Source organism: Somniosus microcephalus, chromosome 1 (assembly GCF_052327205.1).
Source record: "Somniosus microcephalus isolate GS21.2 chromosome 1, FLI_Smic_1.0, whole genome shotgun sequence".
Classification (NCBI taxonomy): Eukaryota; Metazoa; Chordata; class Chondrichthyes; order Squaliformes; family Somniosidae; genus Somniosus; species Somniosus microcephalus.
In genome coordinates this window covers 337,125,519-337,144,769 of record NC_140987.1, presented here as the reverse complement: position 1 = coordinate 337,144,769, position 19,251 = coordinate 337,125,519, and the positions used below count along the sequence as shown (strand labels likewise).

Sequence of the window (19,251 nt, the reverse complement as noted above, 5' to 3'; positions counted from 1 at the left end):
GCCACTCACCGAGCAGGATCCATTCACCGAGCCACTCACCGAGCAGGATCCATTCGCCGAGTCTCTTACCGAGCAGGGTCCACTCACCGAGTCTCTCCCCGAGGAGGATCCATTCACTGAGACTCTCACCGAGAAGGATCCACTCACCGAGCAGGATCCATTCACTGAGTCTCTCGCCGAGCAGGATCCACTCACCGAGCCACTAACCGAAAAGGATCCAATCACCGAGCCACTCACCAAAAAGGATCCACTCAGTGAGCCACTCACCGAGCAGGATCCATTCACCGAGTCTCTCACCGAGCAGGATCCACTCACCGAGTCTCTCCCTGAGCAGGATCCACTCACCGAGTCTCTCCCTGAGCAGGATCCATTCACTGAGACTCTCACCGAGCAGGATCCACTCACCGAGCAGGATCCATTCACTGAGTCTCTCTCCGAGCAGGTTCCACTCACCGAGTCACTCACCGAGCAGGATCCACTCACCAAATCACTCACCGAGCAGGATCCACTCACCGAACCACTCACCGAACAGGATCCACTCACCAAGCAGGATCCACTGGATCCACTCAATGAGCCCATCACAGAGCAGGATATTCTCACCGAGTCACTTCAAAGGTCTTCTATAGGCATATAAACAGTAAAAGGGTTGTCAGAGGAGCAGTGGCGCCGATTAGGGACTAAAATGGAGATCTATTGATGGAGGCAGAGGGCATGGCTAAGGTATTAAATGAGCACTTTGCATCGATGCTTACCAAAGAAATGGACTTTGCCAAAGCTACGGTAAGCAACATGGCTGCCAGGATACTGGATGAGATAAAAATAGATTAAAAGGAGGTACTAGACAGGCCATCAGTAGTTAAAGTGGATAAGCCACCTGTCCGAATGAGATGCTTCCTAGGTTACTGAGGGAAGCAAGGGTAGAAATTGTGGATTGTTGGCCACAATCTTCCAATCCTGCTTAGATACAGGAGTGGTGCCAAAGGACTGGAGGATTGCAAATGTTACACCCCTGTTCAGAAAATGGGAGCAGGATAAACCTGGTAATTACAGACCAGTCAGTTTAACGTTGGTGGTGGGGAAACTTTTAGAAACAATAATCCGGGAGAAAATTAACAACCACGCGGAGAAGCATGGACTAATAAAGAAAAGCCAGCATGGATTTGTTCAGGCCAAATCGTGTTTGAGTAACTTGGTTCAGTTTATTGATGTACCTCAGAGAAGGTGGATGAGGGCAGTGTAGTTGATGTTGTGTATATGAACTTTCAAAAGGCATTTGATAAAGTACCATAAATTAGGCTTGTTAGCAAAATTGAAGGCAATGGGAGAAAAGGGACAGCAGCAGCATGGATACAAAATTGGCTAAGAGCTAGAAAACACTGGAGGGAGGTATACTGTGGTGTTCTCCAACGTTCAGTACTAGGACCACTGCTGCTTTTGATATAAATTAATGACTTGGATTTGGGGATACAGGGCACAATTTCAAAATCTGTAGCTAACACAAACTTTGGAAGTGTAGTAAACAGTGAGAAAGATAGGAATGGACTTCAAAAGGACATAGACACGCTAGTGGAATGGGCAGAAACATGGCAGATGAAGTTCAAAGCAGAAAAGTGTGAAGTGGTAGGAAGAATGAGGAGAGACCATGCAAATTAATGGCACAATTTTAATGGGGGTGCAAGAACAAAGACCTGTGGTGCTTGTCCACAAATCTTTGAAGGTGGCAGGACAGGTTAACAAAGCAGTTAATAAAGCATATGGAGGCCATGATTGCACATATCCCCACGCTAACCAGAGGGGGGGGGAGATCCATCTGTACATTTCTCTAACATCGCACAGGCGGTAGAAATGAACAATTGCGATGACTAAGAAGCAGTAAAGATGCTGCTATTCTCAATAGAGGGGAGGGTGTACCAGGCCCTCCTAACAGCCTGTAGAAAGGGGCAGGTCACCCCAGAGTGGTTACAACGGGCCATCTTAGAAGCCCTGGGGTGTAACGATGGGAACCCGTTTGACAGACTCAATAAGCCCAGCCAGTTACCTGGGGAACCCCGCAGGTATAGGTGGACAGGCTGTGGACGGTGTACCGTGCAGCCTGTGGCAATATCCTGGATAGAAGGGCTCTTACAGCGGACCAGCGTGAAGCGTGGTTCCGGATGATTATCGCAAACAGTCTGCCCTGTATTAAGACCCGGGCAGATCTCTGGTTCAACCCCAGAGACCCTAACCTCACCGAAGAGGCGGTGGCGGAAAGGATGTCGGTTACCCAGCGTAATGGGGAAACCCCAGATGAAAAGCTGGATAAACCCACAAAGGGGTGAGTGCACGAAGTGCACTCAAAACCTAATCCAAAAAGGGAATGGCATCAGGAGGGCAAGCACCCATCCGATAAGAGGGGAGTGTGTTACGGGTGTGGGAAGCCCGGCCACTACCGAAGTAGTTGTAGGAGCAATCCACCCCAGGTGCAGGGAGGAAGGAACCCTCCCGCAACTGTCCCGTCCGGAGGAAAGAAAGGACAGGCAAATGAAGTTTTTGAAAATGTAGTGGTAGCACTCCGACAGCTGATGGCAGGGACGGGATGCATAGATGTAGCCGTAGGAAGGGAAATCCCCATGGCTCCACAACCACGGGAACAATGACTACAGCCTACGCAGCCTGCATGCTTGTGCCCACTAGATTATGACTCATGGGGTAGACCGTGGGTGAAGATGTAGGTGGAGGGAGCACGGGGAACCTACCTGTTGGACACGGGTGCTTCCAACACCATCGTCCATGCGGAGAATCCGGGGGCTTCGCCTCTATCCAGCAGGGTGCCCCATGAACTAGTGGGATTCACGGGGAATGAGAAGACAGTGTACTTCTCACTCCCACTTACGCTTCAGTTAGGCGCACTTACTGCGAAGTGGAAGTGTGTCCTGATGAAGTGGGAGCAGGCTGACAAGGGGATACTGGGGGCTGACTTTGTAATCGCCCACCAGATGCTGGTGGACTTGTGGAACAATTGTCTGTGGGGAACCGTAGACCCGGGGACCAAGAAGGGAGTTATGATGATTGACAAGGTGCAGGATAAGGGGACTCTCTGTACAGTGAAGCCAAAGGGGGGCTACGACCTGGAGCTTCTGGCCAGTGGCACCCCAGCTGAGTACAGGGCCTATGTGCAAGCCAACCTCGCAGCATTTGCCACCCACAAGCACGATTGTGGGAGAGTCACAGGTTTGGAGGTCAGAATAGATGGGGATCCCATGTCTAGGCCCCAAAGACAATACAACTTCCCGAGAGAGGCAGAAGCCGATTTAGAGGTGCCGCTGGGTTCGCTAGTCGAGCAGGGTGTTCTGAGTCCCATCGCCACCCACATAAACTCTCCCCTTTGGCCGGTCAGGAAACCGGACAACTCGCGGAGAGCCATGGTGGACTATCGGGTGCTCAATAAGAACATCCCAGCTTGCGCTCCCACGGTGGCGGCAGTTGCAGACCTGATCCGAGAGATCCCTGCTTCAGCCAGCACGTTTATAGTGCTAGACATTTCAAATGGCTTCTGGTCGATCCCTGTGAGGAGAGAGAACCAATTCAAGTTTGCTTTCACGTTCAGGGAGCAACAGTATACTTGGACCTGCCTCCCACAGGGATTCCACAATAGCCCTAGCATCTTCCACCAGTGCATGGCCAATTGTCTAAAGGGTTTCAGCCAGCCAGGACAGCTGGTGCACTATGTGGACGACCTGCTGCTCTTCACAGAGAGCAGGGAACAACACGGTCCACTGCTGGCTGAGCTGTTGGCTGCGCTGAAAGACGGCGGGTTTAAAATAAACCCCAAGAAGGCCCAGATATGGTTGAGGGAAGTCAAGTTCTTGGGTTTAACCTTAAGGGCAGGAGAAAGGGGCATTGATGAGGCCCGAAGGCGGACAGTGCAGGAACTCCCGGTACAGACCAACGTGTCCGGAGTTCGATCCTTTCTGGGGATCACGGGCTATTGCAGGGACTTCATCGAGGATTATGCAGCCACAGCAGCCCCCCTGGTCAGGCTCCTCTACAAGGGGGTTGAGTGGGAATGGGACGACGGCTGTCAGACTGCATTCCTTCGATTGAAGCAAGATTTGCAAAAAGCACCTGCACTGGGGGCAATTGATGGGGGTGAGGATTTCTTTTTGGAAGTGGCAGCAAGCGGGGACAGCCTGAGTGCCGTGCTTTTACAGGAAAGGTATGGACGACTGAGACCGGTGGTGTACTCCTCTAGTGTCCTCACGGATGTGGAGAAAGGGTACTCGAACTGTGAGAGACATCTGTTGGCTACTCACTGGGCAGTGAAGAGGTCACAAGTCTTCACTGGAGTATCCCCTATCACACACCTCACCCATCATACCCCGACCCAGATGCTGCTTGATGGGAGGATAAAAGATGGGACGGTCGGCAGTGCAAGAATCACTCGCTGGACCCTCCTCTCCCAGATAGCGATCAGGGTCAGAGGCCTCTGTGAGCCAAAGCTCGCAGCCAACCTTACTTATGCAGGGGAAGTGCACAGATGCTCAGTAGAGGGGGTGTGGGACGTCGACTTCGGATTTCGGGCAGGGATACATCACACAGGCCGCGAGATCTACGTCAATGGGTCAAGTTCAGTGTCCGCGGGTACAAGACTCACGGGTTGCAGAGTTTGGGACCACAAGGCAGGCATAGCCTTGGCACTTAAACTCCCCAGCACCCTGAGCGCCCAGCAGGCTGAACTCTCGGTGGTGATGTACGTGGTCACTCACCCCGAGGAATTCCCCACCCCGTACACGATTTGCTCGGACAGTATGTTCACATGCAATTCGTGTACAGAGTATCTGGTGATTTGGTCCCACAGGGGGTACACCTCCGCGGATGGGAGGCCCCTGGTCACCAAGCCCCTGCTAATGAGGATAGTGGCAGCCCTAGGGAGTAGTAGGAACGTCTACATCCATAAAGTAAAAGCCCACTCTAAGACCGAGCCACGGGCAGAGGGTAACCAGTGAGCCGACATGCTTGCCAGAGAGGGAGCACAGACCGGTCACTTCTGGGACCCGTACGAGAAAGGCAGTGTAGTAGCTGTCAGAGGCCAGCCGAGGGCACCAGGGAGCGCAGGGGTAGGATTGGCCCCGGACCTGAGAATGGTCCGGGTGCAGGATCCCGTTCTCAAGGCGGCCATAACAACCATCCTCGATGGAGGAAAAGCAGAGGGCCCGTATGATATTGCGGACGTAGCTTTGAAGGAAGGGATGCTGTTCAAGGGGGACAAGTGGGTGGTCCCAGTGCAACAACAGCGGGAGTTCCTACAACTGGCCCATGAGGGCCCAGGTGCTGGACATCCCGGGCCAGAGTCCACCTGGCAGAAGGTGGAACAGGCAGCGTGGTGGCCACATCTCCGGACTGACGTCCGCGACTCCTGTGCAGCCTGCCTGGTGTGTGCAGCAAACAACCCAGACCCCCAGCAAAGAAAGGCATCCATGGGGCACATAAGGCGGGTAGAGGGACCATGGCAGTTGATCCAGGTCAACTACATAGGACCCCTACCGACCGCCCAGGCAGGATACAATACTGCATGGTGTTGGTAGACATATTCTGCAAGTGGGTGGAGGCATTCCCCTGCCGAACAGCCACCGCAATAGGGACGGCCAGGATCCTGGTCAGGGAGGTGTTTTCAAGGTGGGGACTGCCACAGTTTGTGGAGTCTGACCAGGGGAGTCACTTCACTGGCCAGGTGATGCAGGCCACCCTAAAGGTACTGGGAATTAGGGCAAAATGGCATGTTGCTTACAACCCCCAGTCCTCAGGTCCAGTGGAACGCCTGAACCGCACCATTAAAGAAAGACTCCGCAAGGAGATGGGGGACTCACCGAACAAGTGGGTAGAGGTCTTGCCTCTGGTCCTCATGGGAATTCGAGCCAGTCGATCGAAGAGCACAGGGTACTCGCCCCATGAGCTGATGACCGGATGGCCCATGAGGACCCCGGTACACGTATTGGTGCCCGGCCTCACCGAAGGACAGCTTCGGGAAACAGACCGGGACCGCTTTGCTGGGAATCTGCTGGAACGACTGCAGCAGATTCACTGGCAAGCGGCCACCAATATGGGGAAACAGCACCGCAGCAACAAACTGCTGCTGGAACCCCGCAAGCAGCAGGACTGGGAAGTCGGCGACCTGGTCATGGTCCGCAGCTTCGCCAGAGTGGGGGTTTTCGAACCATTGTACATGGGTCCTTATAGTATCGTCGATAAGGCCAGCCCAATGGTTTATGCGGTCCAATTACCCCGCCGGGTGAAGTGGTACCACATCAACCAATGTGAGCGGTTTGACCCCACTAGGGCAGGAAGGAAGAAGGTCCCCAAACCCAGAGTACCTCCAGAAGTGACAGAGGACGCCCCGGTGGAGGTGGCAGCTTTGATAGAGGTCAATGTCGGCCCGAAAGCTATGCCGCCCGGGATGGTTATCTGCCACTGTGGAGACATCACACAACTTGACAGACAGGCAGGAAGGATAGGACAGGAAGTTCAAAGTCAAGGTCACAGGGAGGCTGGAGTTCAGTGTGAAACCGACGCGCAGCCGAGGGAAGCCCTGCGGCCCGCAGCAGAGAAGGGATTTGTGGTAAGCATAGCAACCGGAAAAGCAAAGGACGGGGAGGATCAGTGGGAGGACGAAGGAATACTGCCCATGATGTGGGACTTTGTGCCGCCGGTGAGGCGTAGTTCCTGGGCGGTCCGACCCAGGGTGACTTGGTCCCCCGTGTATCCTTCCCCAAATACAAGGGTTCAAAAGCAGAGGAGGCGCCGGAAGGGTAAACTCTGTACTGTGAGGGGTAAGTCCCCGTCACAATCCCCACAATGAGCACCTGACACAGGGGGACAGTTGAAGGAGGTCCTCCTGCAAGCCCTACGGAAGGGGGTTTCTCGATCCCCTGGACAAAGTCAACAGGATGACCAGGAAAGGGGAGGCAGTTACAGAGACTGACCTGGCCACCCGGAGATGGGTGGCGTTGTACATAGCACCTTTTTGATAGTTGGGGTGATTTTGCAGTGAGGTGATGGTGTTTTGCTTAAGCAAGGAAAACAAACCTTTGTGCTACTCCAGTCGAGCCTGAAGAAGTCTCAGGCAAGACTGTGTTTTTCAATTTTGTTCCAAAAGATGCCCTGGACCATCGTGATGATACTCACCTACATGGGGACTTGCACCGGACGCCAAGGGGACACCGAGAAGTCCCAGGTGTTCCGGGGGCAGGGCGCCAACCGTAACCACGGGAGAAGGGATCATGGAGGCAGAAGACCAGGCCACCTACTTCCACGAGGGAAGATGGCCTGGGTGTTTGGGCTCGAATTCCACCCGGTATTCGAGCCACAAGAGCTTTACTTACGGAGAGGCCTCCATCCCCTGTCCAAACATCGAGGTGGCCATTTCCCGGGTTAGGGTGACAGAGGGGAAAAGGTTGTTGTAATGATCAATAACATGTCATTCTATAGTGGACACTAGGTGGAGCCGTAGAGCTGTATATAGCTGTATATAATAAGACTACACTACCCAGCTCTATGTATAGTAAGACTACATTACCCATGAGGCACTAGTCTACCCACAAGGCAGCAGTCAAGATGGAAGCCTGTACAGATACTGTACCTAGTCCACATGTGCTCAATAAAGTAACTAGCAAAAGCTAGCTGTGTTCATAATAAGAATGTCTATTTATTAATGAACATAAGATGGTACCAGGATACCAAGAGTTGTAAATATCTGCTAAAAAATTGTGAAAAGCGACATGGAGAATTTGAAGCCACCAGAGCGTTTGAATCTCGAGGGAAATGTCGACCACAATTGGTGGATTTTTAAACAACAATTCGAACTCTACATTGCTGCCATCGGATTCGGTACGAAGCCAGATGCAAGAAAAATAGCGTTGCTGCTCACGGTTGCAGGCCCACAGGCGATCGAGGTATTTAATACATTTGTATTTAATCCAGCGGAGAACAGAGACAAATTAGACAATGTGCTGCAGAAATTTGATGAACATTGCTCTCCCAAAAAGAATGAGACCTATGAAAGATACATCTTCTGTTCTCGGACACAGCAGCAAAATGAGCCTTTTGATAGCTTTATAACTGATCTGAAACTGAAAGCACAGACATTTAATTTCTCTGAGCTGAAATCATCCATGATTCGTGACCAGATTGTGTTTGGTATTCATGATAAAAAAAGTCAGGGAACGTCTGTTGAGAGAAACCGAACTAAATTTGGAAAATGCAGTGAAAATATGCCAAGCCAGCGAGCTAGCTCGAAAGCACGCGAAGACTTTCAGTGAAATCAATAATGATGCGATTGTAATGAGTGATAATGCTGCTGTCGGTGCTGTGTCCTACAAGGGGAAGAAACATGGGCAGAACAGAAATGAAAAGCAATCGGAGGATGAAATTTTTAATTGTAAACGCTGTGGTTACAAACATCAGTTAAGACAATGCCCAGCGTGTGGAAAAATGTGCACAAAGTGTAATGGAAAGAATCACTTTGCCAAACAATGCTTTTCAAAAGTAAAAACTAAGAAAGGGCAACGAGTTGATGTAATTGAGGACACTGATTTAAGTGAGACATTTTTTGTACGAATGGTGTCATGTGACAATGTCAAAAATGATACAGAAAATGTGCAGCTCTCAGAAATGGACAATGCTGAACATAAAGTCAATGCAGTAAAAGTGGACAAATGGATGATCCCACTGCAGATAAATGGAGCATTAGTTACATTGAAACTGGACACTGGGGCAAAAGCAAACTTAATCAGTATGAGTGATATAAAAAATATGAAAGAAAAGCCCAAAATACAGAAAAAGTCTGTACTACTGAAGAGCTATAATGGACAGAAAATAGATAGCTTAGGTGTATGCAGACTTAAAGTGACAGTCAAAGACAAAGTGCATCATCTCATGTTTTCTGTTGTGGCTGAAAGACTTGATTCGATACTAGGTGACAAAGCTTGTGAAGACTTAGACTGGTCAAGAGAGTCTACCGTATAAACTGTGCCATAAGCAGACCAGATTACTCAGGTGATGAAGCAGAGAGCCCATCAAGGATGAAAAGGCCAAAGGGTATCCATGTCTTCAAAAAGCCTAGTTTCTCCAAGAAGAAAGAAAAAGGCCTAGAAATTCAGTTGGGCGCGCTAGCCGTTAGCGCCTTAGGAGGAGTAGATCTCGAGCGCTAGGCGCTTAGCGCCCGGGCGCAGCGCGATCTGCGCCTCGCCCCAACTTCAGTACACATTTAGCGCCGGCGTAAAGTCTTAGCGCGTGCCCTGCTGCGTGCGCAGATCATGACATCATTTCGTCGTGCAACGCCCTTTGTGCGCCCCGAACCGGAACTTCACTCACGCCGGCCCATTGTGCGCCGGGCGGCCCTAACGACTGTGAAGTGGAACGGTACACAGCCGATGCGGGCCGCGGGGAGCGCAAATTAAAGGGCCCTCCTGTACTAGAAATGGTACGGCTGGCTGGGAGGAAGAGGAAGAGGAGGAAGAGGAAGAGGAAGAGGAAGAGGAAGAGGAAGAGGAAGAGGAGGAGGAGGAGGAGGACAATGACGACGACGACGACGACAACGACGACTGGTGTGCCGGGAACACATAACAAACTGATGGAGAGAAACCCTCCCCAAAACCACAAATACACCAGTGTCGGCCTTTCAAAAAAACAAATCCACCCTCCCCTTTAAGAGCTCACCGGAGCCAGAGTGTCTGCCGTCAATCAGCAGCTCGCCGCTCCTGCCCTGTGCCCAACTTCCGGTTTAGCGCCCCGGCCAGCCGGCTTAGCGCCTAAAGAGAGGCATGCAGTGCCACTTTTAGCGCTCGAGCAAACTCTTAGGGCGAAGCTAATGAATATCGGAGAAGTGGCCTCGAATTGGCGGCGGGCGCAAACTTTAGTGACCGCCCGATTTTACCGCCCCAAAAGTGGCTACAATGAATTTCTAGGCCAAAGACTTTAATGTCAAAGAGAAGCCAAAGGAAGAAAAGCACAAAGAGGAAAAACACAAGGAGAAAAAGTCCAAAGATATCACCACAGCAGATGTCGTTAAGCAGTGGAAAGAGAAAAAGAAAAAGAAGAAGCCTGCACCAGAGCAGAAAGCAGTTCCGGTGGATATTCCTTCTTCCCTCAGGCCAATCTTTGGTGTTCCATTAGCCGAGGCTGCTGAGAGGACTATGCTGTATGATGGGATCCAGCTGCCAGCAGTTTTTCGAGAGTGCATTGACTACATTGAGAATTATGGCATGAAGAGTGAAGGAAACACTGAAACCCTCTCCAAGCAAAGATCGCAAGGAGACCTCGATCTATACAAGAGCAGATTGATGACAATGCCGCAACTGCATCTTGTCATTCACCACCAGAACAATCTCATGAAGACACATCAGACTTACCCGTGTTGTGAAGATCCACACGTGAAGTAAAAAAGCCTGATAGACTTAATCTTTGAGCACAATGTAAAGCTTTGAAAATGTGTTGACTGTTCTGAAAATGTTTATGTTTATAGAGCACTAACAAAAGTGTTACTGATATTATCTTTATTGTTTTCTTGAAAGTTGATTGATATTGATTTTGTTAAACCTCAAAGAAAGGGGGATGTAATGATCAATAACATGTCATTCTATAGTGGACACTAGGTGGAGCCGTAGAGCTGTATATAGCTGTATATAATAAGACTACACTACCCAGCTGTATGTATATTAACACTACATTACCCATGAGGCACTAGGCTACCCACAAGGCAGCAGTCAAGATGGAAGCCTCTACAGATACTGTACCTAGTCCACATGTGCTCAATAAAGTAATTAGCAAAAGCTAGCTGTGTTCATAATAAGAATGCCTATTTATTAATGAACATAAGAGGTGTGTTTGACATGTAAGGGGGATGTACCTTTAGGACGCTGGTGGTGGCTCAGGAAATTGAGCATGGACATCGAGGACAGGAGCTCAGACTGAGAACGTCTGAGCAACGATACCTGCTGGACCATCACGGGGTCACCAGGGGAAGTCACTGTGTGTTGGGAAAAATGGTGGGCCTACGACGAAGTGATGTACGTATGCCTATGGGGATCAGCCCAAGTATGCCCAGCGGGGCTATCCATCGCCTTTGCCAGGTGGTGGCAGGACACGGGGTATGGGATGGAGTGGGATAAAAGCGGGGAAGCTTGCGTCACCCCTCGTATCCGAGTGCCCATCAATGCCACTGAGCTCCTGGCTCAGGTGAGGAAACCCCTACCCACGCCCAAACCCATTGATGCCCAGGGATGTCCGACCACCACTAGGGGACCTGGGAATGGGCTGGTATTAGTACCAACGGGTAAGTTGGTGTACCATGGAGTGCACTACGCAGTTGCATCTGTGGTCCTTAACCTAACAGAAGTTCGCCTACCTGCGTTCTGCCCCCAGAAAACTGAGTTGCTGTGTCAGGCTCTGCTGAGGGAGATGTTCCGAAGCTTCTATGAGCTGGATTTCGGGAACATCAGTGTGGCAGACCTGTACACAAAAGAAGACACGACCAAGAGGGGCAGACAGCGCAGGGGGGTTATGAACGATGTTTTCACTGGGTTTAATACTGGGGCCTCAGTTATGAATAGCCTGGGTGATGTACAGCTGGCCCTACAGATTAATGGGCTAAAGTCTCAGCTGCGCAGCATCCTAGGGAAGGAGAATGATGTTTTGGGCTCCACGCTTCACGAGGGGGTGGTTATGACTGTGCACCTGAAGGAGATTGTCGCCCAGCTAGAGGCTCATGCTTGGACGATAAACACCTTGATTAAGGAGGACCGACTGGCCTCCGATCATGTGGCACAGAATAAGGTGTGTGTGCTCTATGGGGCCTGGTTGCTGGGAGAGGGCCGCAGTAACTTGGAAGACCTTAGGCAAGGTCGGGTCCCCTCCTGGTTCAGCAACCGGCACCTGGAGGCACTACACCCCTATAGCCGCACCCTCAGCCCATGCCAGCTCTGAGTGGCGTCGGAGTCCTATCCTGTCCTGGTTGACTGTGGGAAATCCAACCACACGATTATGGGTGTGGTTGTGCGAATGCCAGTGATGGGGTCATCCGCCAGACCAGCACCCCTGTGTCATGTGGAGAATGTCAGGGTCATTCGTGGGGGGGTACACATCCGTTTCACAACGGTCCCACCCTATGTCATTGTGCGGGAGCACACAGTGATGGGTACTGACCTGTGTGGCTGTCGTAGCCGGGGAGCACAGGTGATACGGTGTCCCCAGCACTTGAACTCCTTCAGGAGGTCACAATGTGGGTTTAGCACTGCTGGGGCAGAACCTATAAATAGCATATGTAGGTGGTGGGACATATTGTGTCGCCACGACTGCCCACGTGAGTGAGTGGTGTGATATACCGGATGGCAGCTTTTGCTTTAAACCTAGGGCAGAAGTTCAAGTGGCCTGTATTGTATGTACCTTTAAGACAGAACTGCTTTTACAGCTCCTGTATACTGTAGTACCGGCAGTGACCACACCTGTATATAAGCCTTGCGCATGCCTCTGCACCCCCAGTCTTGAGACGACCCTGCTCCAGTAAATATCTGTTTATTGTTAAGTTACAGCATCTGTGTGGTTATTGAAAAACATCATACTCTCAGAATCACAGATCTAACAGTGGCGACGAGTGTCGATTCGAATCTACCTGCAACTCTGCATTTCCCTTCGAGGATTCGCTCCGGGAGGGTGGTGTAAGAAAGTCGAGGCCAGGAACACGGGCGTCGACCACGAGCAACCGCCCAGTCGTCCAGCAGAGAGTGAAGATCGCTGTGGAGAGCTGGGCTTGGTTCCCCAGACACGACGATCAGCAAATGACTAACGACAGGTCCAGCTCAGACCTTTCCCGGACAGCGGCGGCTGGATCCGACCGACGGCGGAGAGAAAGCCGAGCAGCGTCGACGGGGTAAGACAGAGGGTGAAGCGCACAGGGCGCAGCCAGGGGTTGAAAACCGAGCGGTGTCGAGAGAAAAAAACAAACAAACCGGAGAGAGAGAGGGTAAAGCAACAGACGGGTTCAGGACCGAGCGGCGTCGAAAAAAAAGAAAAAAAAGAACGCGCAGAGCACAGCCAGGGCTCAAGGGCTGAACAGTGTCCACGGAGAGAAGAAGGGTGAGCGCGGGAGACGCCATTGAGCCACGGAGAAGAAGGAAGAGCACGGGAGACGCCATTTTTAGAAGCCGCAGCGGAGAAGAAGGACGAGCGCGGGAAGGAAGGAAAGCACGGGAGACGCCATTTTGTGCCAGCGGAGAAGAAAGGGAAGCGCGGGAGACGCCATTTTTAACAGTTAAATCACACCCAGGGATGCCGAAGAGTGGCAATATCTCTACGTTCGACAATGAAGTCGAAGATTGGGCGACATATGTGGAACGTATTGAGGTGTACTGCAGGGCGAATGAAGTGCCAGATGCTAGGAAAGCACTGGTTTTGTTAAATTCCATGGGTGCAAAAACTTATGGGTTACTGTGAAACCTAATAACCCCAGGGAAGCCGGTGAACAAGAATTTTGAAAGCATAGTAGAAATCCTACAGGACCACTTAAACCCCACACCGCTGCTGATAGCAGAATGATTTAAGTTCCATAAAAGGAACCAACACAAAGACGAAAGCAATGCTGAGTACCTAACGGAACTGCGCAAGCTATCGAAACACTGCCAGTTTGGAGCGGGACTAGCAGATACGTTAAGGGACAAGTTTGTGAGTGGGCTACAAAGTGAAGGAACCCAGAAACGGCTTCTATCAGAAAAGGATCTTACGCTGGGCAAGGCTTTCAGTATGGCAGTATCACACGAAGCAGCCGCAAGGGGCGCTGCAGAGGTACAACGGAGACCGCAAGATTGTCTTGAAGACGTATACGGAGCAAAAAGTCTACCCCAAAGGAAAAATAATGGTGAAAGTGATATATAAAGGCCAGGAAATACCTAAAATGGATCTATATATATTGCCAGATGGAGGACCACCACTGCTAGGACGTCAATGTATCCGGAAGATACAACTAGATTGGCATTCCATACAGGCACTGAAGGTTGAGGCCAAAAAGGATGACGACGTCACACCTGGACGACTGTCAAAAATGCTAACTGACGCAAAAGAAGTGTTCCAGGAGGGACTCGGAACACTAAAAGGCATAACAGCAATGATTAAAATAGAGGAAAATGCAAGCCCAAAGTTTCTTAAGGCCAGACCAGTGCCTTATGCGATCAGACCAGCTGTTGAAGCAGAGCTGGAAGGGTTGGAACGTTCAGGAGTACTGTCCAAAGTGGACTGGAGCGAGTGGGCTACACCCATCGTTCCTGTAATGAAGAGGTCGTTGAGTAATACGCCTGGGGAACCAAAGAAGGTCCGCATCTGTGGAGATATTAAGGTGACAGTGAACCCAGTCCTTCACACGTTACAATATCCACTTCCACAAATTGAGGATATTTTCACCTCGCTATCTGGAGGTAAACGCATCACCAAAATTGATCTAGCCCAGGCGTACTTGCAAATGGAGGTAGAAGAAGCTTCGAAACAATACCTTACGATTAACGCTCATAAAGGTCTCTATCAATACAACCGGCTGGTGTTCGGAGTAGCCTCGGCTCCGGCTATCTGGCAAAGGGCAATGGATCAGGTCCTGCAAGGGATTCCAGGGACCCAGTGTTATTTGGATGACATCTTGGTCACGGGCAAAAATGACAGTGATCACCTCGCCAACTTGGAGAAGGTGCTCACCAGATTAAAGGAGTATGGGCTACGAGCTAATCGTCACAAGTGTGAGTTTTTCCAGAACCAGATCTCGTATTGTGGCCATGTCATCGATGAAGAGGGGTTACATAAGTCCCCTGAAAAGATTGAGGCAGTAGTCAAGGCTCCAGCACCGGAAAATGTGTCACAACTGAGGTCGTTCCTTGGGCTGGTAAACTACTACCACAAGTTCTTGCCAAATTTGTCCACGGTATTACACCCACTGAACACCCTACTGCAAACAGGGGTACCATGGAAGTGGAATGATAAACATAGACGAGCTTTCCTGAAGTGTAAAGAATTGATCACATCAAAAGAGGTGTTGGCCCATTTCAACCCAGCACTATCAATTCGTTTGGCATGTGCTGCATCACCCTATGGTATTGGAGCGGAGCTGTCGCACAAATTCCCAGATGGGTTGGAGAGGCCAGTAGCCTTTGCGTCTCGGTCACTAACCTCAGCCGAGTGCAACTACGCCCAGATTGACAGGGAGGCCCTCAGCCTAGTATGGGGAGTAAAAAAATTCAACCACTATCTGCATGGGCAGAAGTTCACCTTGCTGACTGACCACCAACCACTTGTCTCCACCTTTAATCCTAAGAAGGGCGTTACAGTGATAACTGCACAACAGTTACAAAGATGGTCCCTGATTCTAGGGGCGAATCAATATGAAATAGAATATAAAGGCACGAAACAGCATGGGAACGCTGATGGGCTATCGCGCCTGCCACTGCCTACTGTGGAGGAAGCACCAGCAGTGGACCATATCGAGATATTTTATTCGTCAATAATTGAACGATTGCCAGTAACGAACGCGGATATAGAGAAGGAGACCCGCTATGATCCAACGCTGTCTCGGGTATATGATTTGACGGTGAGGGGATGGCCAATACATGGCGACTCATTGTTGCCAGCATTCTCATCCAGAAGAGAACAGCTGTCAGTATGCCAGGGGACAGTGATGTGTGGATCCAGAGTGGAGATTCCACCCAAGTTAAGGGAGAGAGTGCTAAATGAGCTACATGAAGGTCACCTGGGGGGAGTGAAAATGAAAAGCCTTGCTAGGGCTTATGTGTGGTGGCCGGGAATCAATCAACAAATCGTAGACCTAACTAAGAGCTGCTCAGGATGCCAGAAGGTCCAAAATGCACCACCACTTGCCCCTCTATACCCATGGGAGTGGCCCTCCTCTCCATGCCAATGGGTGCATATTGATTTCGCTGGTCCATTCATGGACTCAATGTTCTTAATAGCAGTGGATGCTCATTCGAAGTGGCCTGAGGTGATAAAAATGTCCTCAACCACTACAGAGAAAACGATTGCAGTCCTACGGACCATATTTGCCAGAAACGGTTTGCCAGAGCAGATTTGCTCTGATAATGGACCACAGTTTGTGTCCGAAGAGTTTCAAAAATTTATGAAAAGGAATGGGGTAAGGCATTACACATCCGTCCCGTATCATCCAGCCACAAATGGATTGGCTGAGAGGTTCGTACAAACCTTTAAGAAGGCGGTAAAGGCCATGTGCGACGATGAAATTCCACTACAGCATAAGGTGGACAATTTCTTACTAGCCTACCGAAACGCGACACATGCAGTTACCAACCAGACCCCGGCCATGATGTTCTTTAACTGAAGGTTGAGATCTCGTCTGGACTTGCTCAGACCAAATGTGCGAAGAAATGTTGAGGACAAACAATTCCAGCATATCAATGAGAAGCCGACAAGGAGCTTCAATGTAGGACAACCAGTCTTGGCCCGTGACTACCGAACAGAGAAATGGCAACCCGGAACGATATGCACAAGGCAGGGGCCATTAATGTACACATTGGATGTTGGGGAGAACATTGTGAGACGCCACGTCGATCAGATCTTAGCGTCACAGGAACGAGTCAACCCCATGTCTTGAGTACCTGGGGATGAACCCGACATACCTCAGAACCAGTAGCAGTGGAAACCGATGAACTACCCGATGAAAAGGGGCCAGAATCGCCTCTGCACCAAGAATGAGAACCGCAGGAAAGGCGCTATCCCGAAAGGGTCAGGAAGCCACCCCAAAGACTGAATCTATAAATGGACTATTGTTGTTTAATGTACATGTTAAAGTGTTAATTGTTATTTGAATATTAGGGGTACTACTCATCTAAAAGGGGAGGAATTGTAGTGTATGTACCTTTAAGACAGAACTACTTTTACAGCTCCTGTATACTGTAGTATCGGCAGTGACCACACCTGTATATAAGCCTTGCGCATGCTTCTGTACCCCCAGTCTTGAGACTCCCCTCCTCCAATAAATACCTGTTTATTGTTAAGTTACAGCATCCGTGTGGTTATTGAAAAACATCATGCTCTCAGAATTACAGATCTAACATGGCCCAGGAAAGGATCATTCCAATCCCGGAACCCTCCACAATTCACCTCACGGTACAGCACAATGTAAGTGACTTGCAGAACTATGTTGCCCGGTTTGGGTACTCTATACCACTCTTACCTGAGAAACTCACTGCCTTATTGAAGGCAGTGGACCTCAGTCAAAAACATTACTTCACCCTTGAACAGAAAAACAAAGACATAGCTCTTGGGATTGCAGACATACAGTCACCCACGTGGTGGGAATGGGGAACAAGGGTAGATATCCCTGTCTGGCTTCGCGTGGCCTCCCACACGCTGGTAATTGTACAATTGGTCGTTGTAGTGTATCTCATTATAAACACCTGCAAAGCCAGAAGAGCCCTGAAAGCACACTGGTATCTGAAATTATTCAACAAGCAGCAACAGAAGGACAGCCTCGTATAACCATGAGAAGAATGCCCTTTTGTTTCCAGGCATTCTTTCCTTGTCGGAAACAAAGAGGACCATTCTGATGCACTGTATCGCAGCACTACTCGTACCCGGAGCTGGCGAATACCATACACTACGTAAGCTGTCAAAACTTATGTACGGCAGATCACACAGTACGAACTTACGCCATCACAGATATATATCTTATACTGTATGGATATGGTGAAAGCTGTACAACTTTGCAGAAAAGGACGCAAGGAACACACGTGGCATGGGGTATTTTGTTATGCTCTATGTATTGGAAAAATGTAATACCTTGTTTTGATGTATACCTGAAAGGAATAAGATTTTTTTTTGTTTTTGTTTTTACACTAACTTTGTAAGGGTTATTAGTTAGAGTAAACAAAGGGGATGACTGACACTTGGTAGACTTTTGGATTTTCTTACATGCCAATTGACACATCCCAGCTATACCCGGTTGTGTCAAGATGGGGGACTGTAGGGTTTGAAAATCCACAACCACGTTTTACCAAAAATTGGATTGCCCTATACAGTTTAAAAGCAACATTTTCAGCCAAGGCAGAGGTCCCAACAAGCAGGCTGGGATATGCCTGGGACATCCGAATACAGGGGACTGTGGCTCAGAGCCGAGCCATAGATGTCGGCCAATTGAAGCAGAGTGCATTCTCAAAGGCCAATCAGGGAACCGAGTCAGACCTGAAGCGAGGAAACCCCCGGCCAATGGGGACAACCCGGTCTGGGTTTGAATATGTGACTCACCCCTAATCGGGCTATGAATACAAGCCATCATCACCTTAATCAACTCGGACTTGGGATCACTACAGTTAAGAGGTGGCCCAAACTAATCAAGTCCCAGGACTGACACAATGGGGCAGCAGACTTGGAGGAGCCAATGTGCACTCAAAACAATACCCTGTCCTCACACATACCTGTATAAATATGGAACACAAGAAGGACCAAGGCGGAGAGAGAACTATTACCAGAAGAACAAACAGGAGAGCGAGTTAAGAAGCTGAGGGAAAAGACGAGCCTGGGAGGGACGAGCTGGGGCAAACTAACATCTAAAGAACTCCAACTGCGTTGAGGAGAAGATCCACCATCAGGCCCCAGGCTCAATCGGTATTCTGAAGGTTTACTCCGCTACCAGACGGCGCAACATCACCGCAAGAAGCCATACTGTATACCGACTCCCGTTCCGGGGACCTCGACAAGAAGACACCAACGACCGAAGTGGCTGTGGAAGGCAGCATTCACTCCAGTCATTTCGGGAACCTTTTCCATCAAGCACAAACCAATCAACGACAACCGACCGAAAGCGCAATCAACAAAACCAAACTGCAAGAAAACCCGACCAGACGCAGCAAATGCCCTCTCCGAGGTTCGGGGTACGGCGAACCCGAGGCACAGGTCGAATTCCGACGACGACATCAACAACAACAACCCAACAACCGCACTCAAAATTCCATCTGTCAAGGGAGGAGGCTGTGTGTATAATCCAAGTGCCTGCAACTGTCAGTCTAGTTTAGGTAGGAAAGTGGGTTGGTGGGATTGGACTTGGTAAAGATAAAACTGTTTAAACATTCTCGTTGTGTCTGTTCTCGCTCATATTTTATTTATAGTTATAAATGTGTGTGTGCGTTTATTACGTTTGTGGTAGAACTTACCTTGGCAAATAAAATTGGTTGTCACCTGTTCTTTTTCCGGGGACTACTTGTCTCCGAGTGTCTA

General features: G+C 49.9%; 1 protein-coding gene and 1 pseudogene across 1 annotated transcript in view; one reads left to right on the top strand and one right to left on the bottom strand.

Annotated features, from left to right (window-relative positions):
- The window catches only part of LOC147124922 (sodium- and chloride-dependent neutral and basic amino acid transporter B(0+)-like), a 643,543-nt pseudogene that overhangs the window by 167,031 nt on the left and 457,261 nt on the right, over positions 1-19,251 (top strand).
- LOC147124923 (sodium- and chloride-dependent neutral and basic amino acid transporter B(0+)-like) overlaps positions 1-19,251 on the bottom strand; it is a 328,414-nt gene that overhangs the window by 66,881 nt on the left and 242,282 nt on the right. The window lies entirely within an intron of this gene.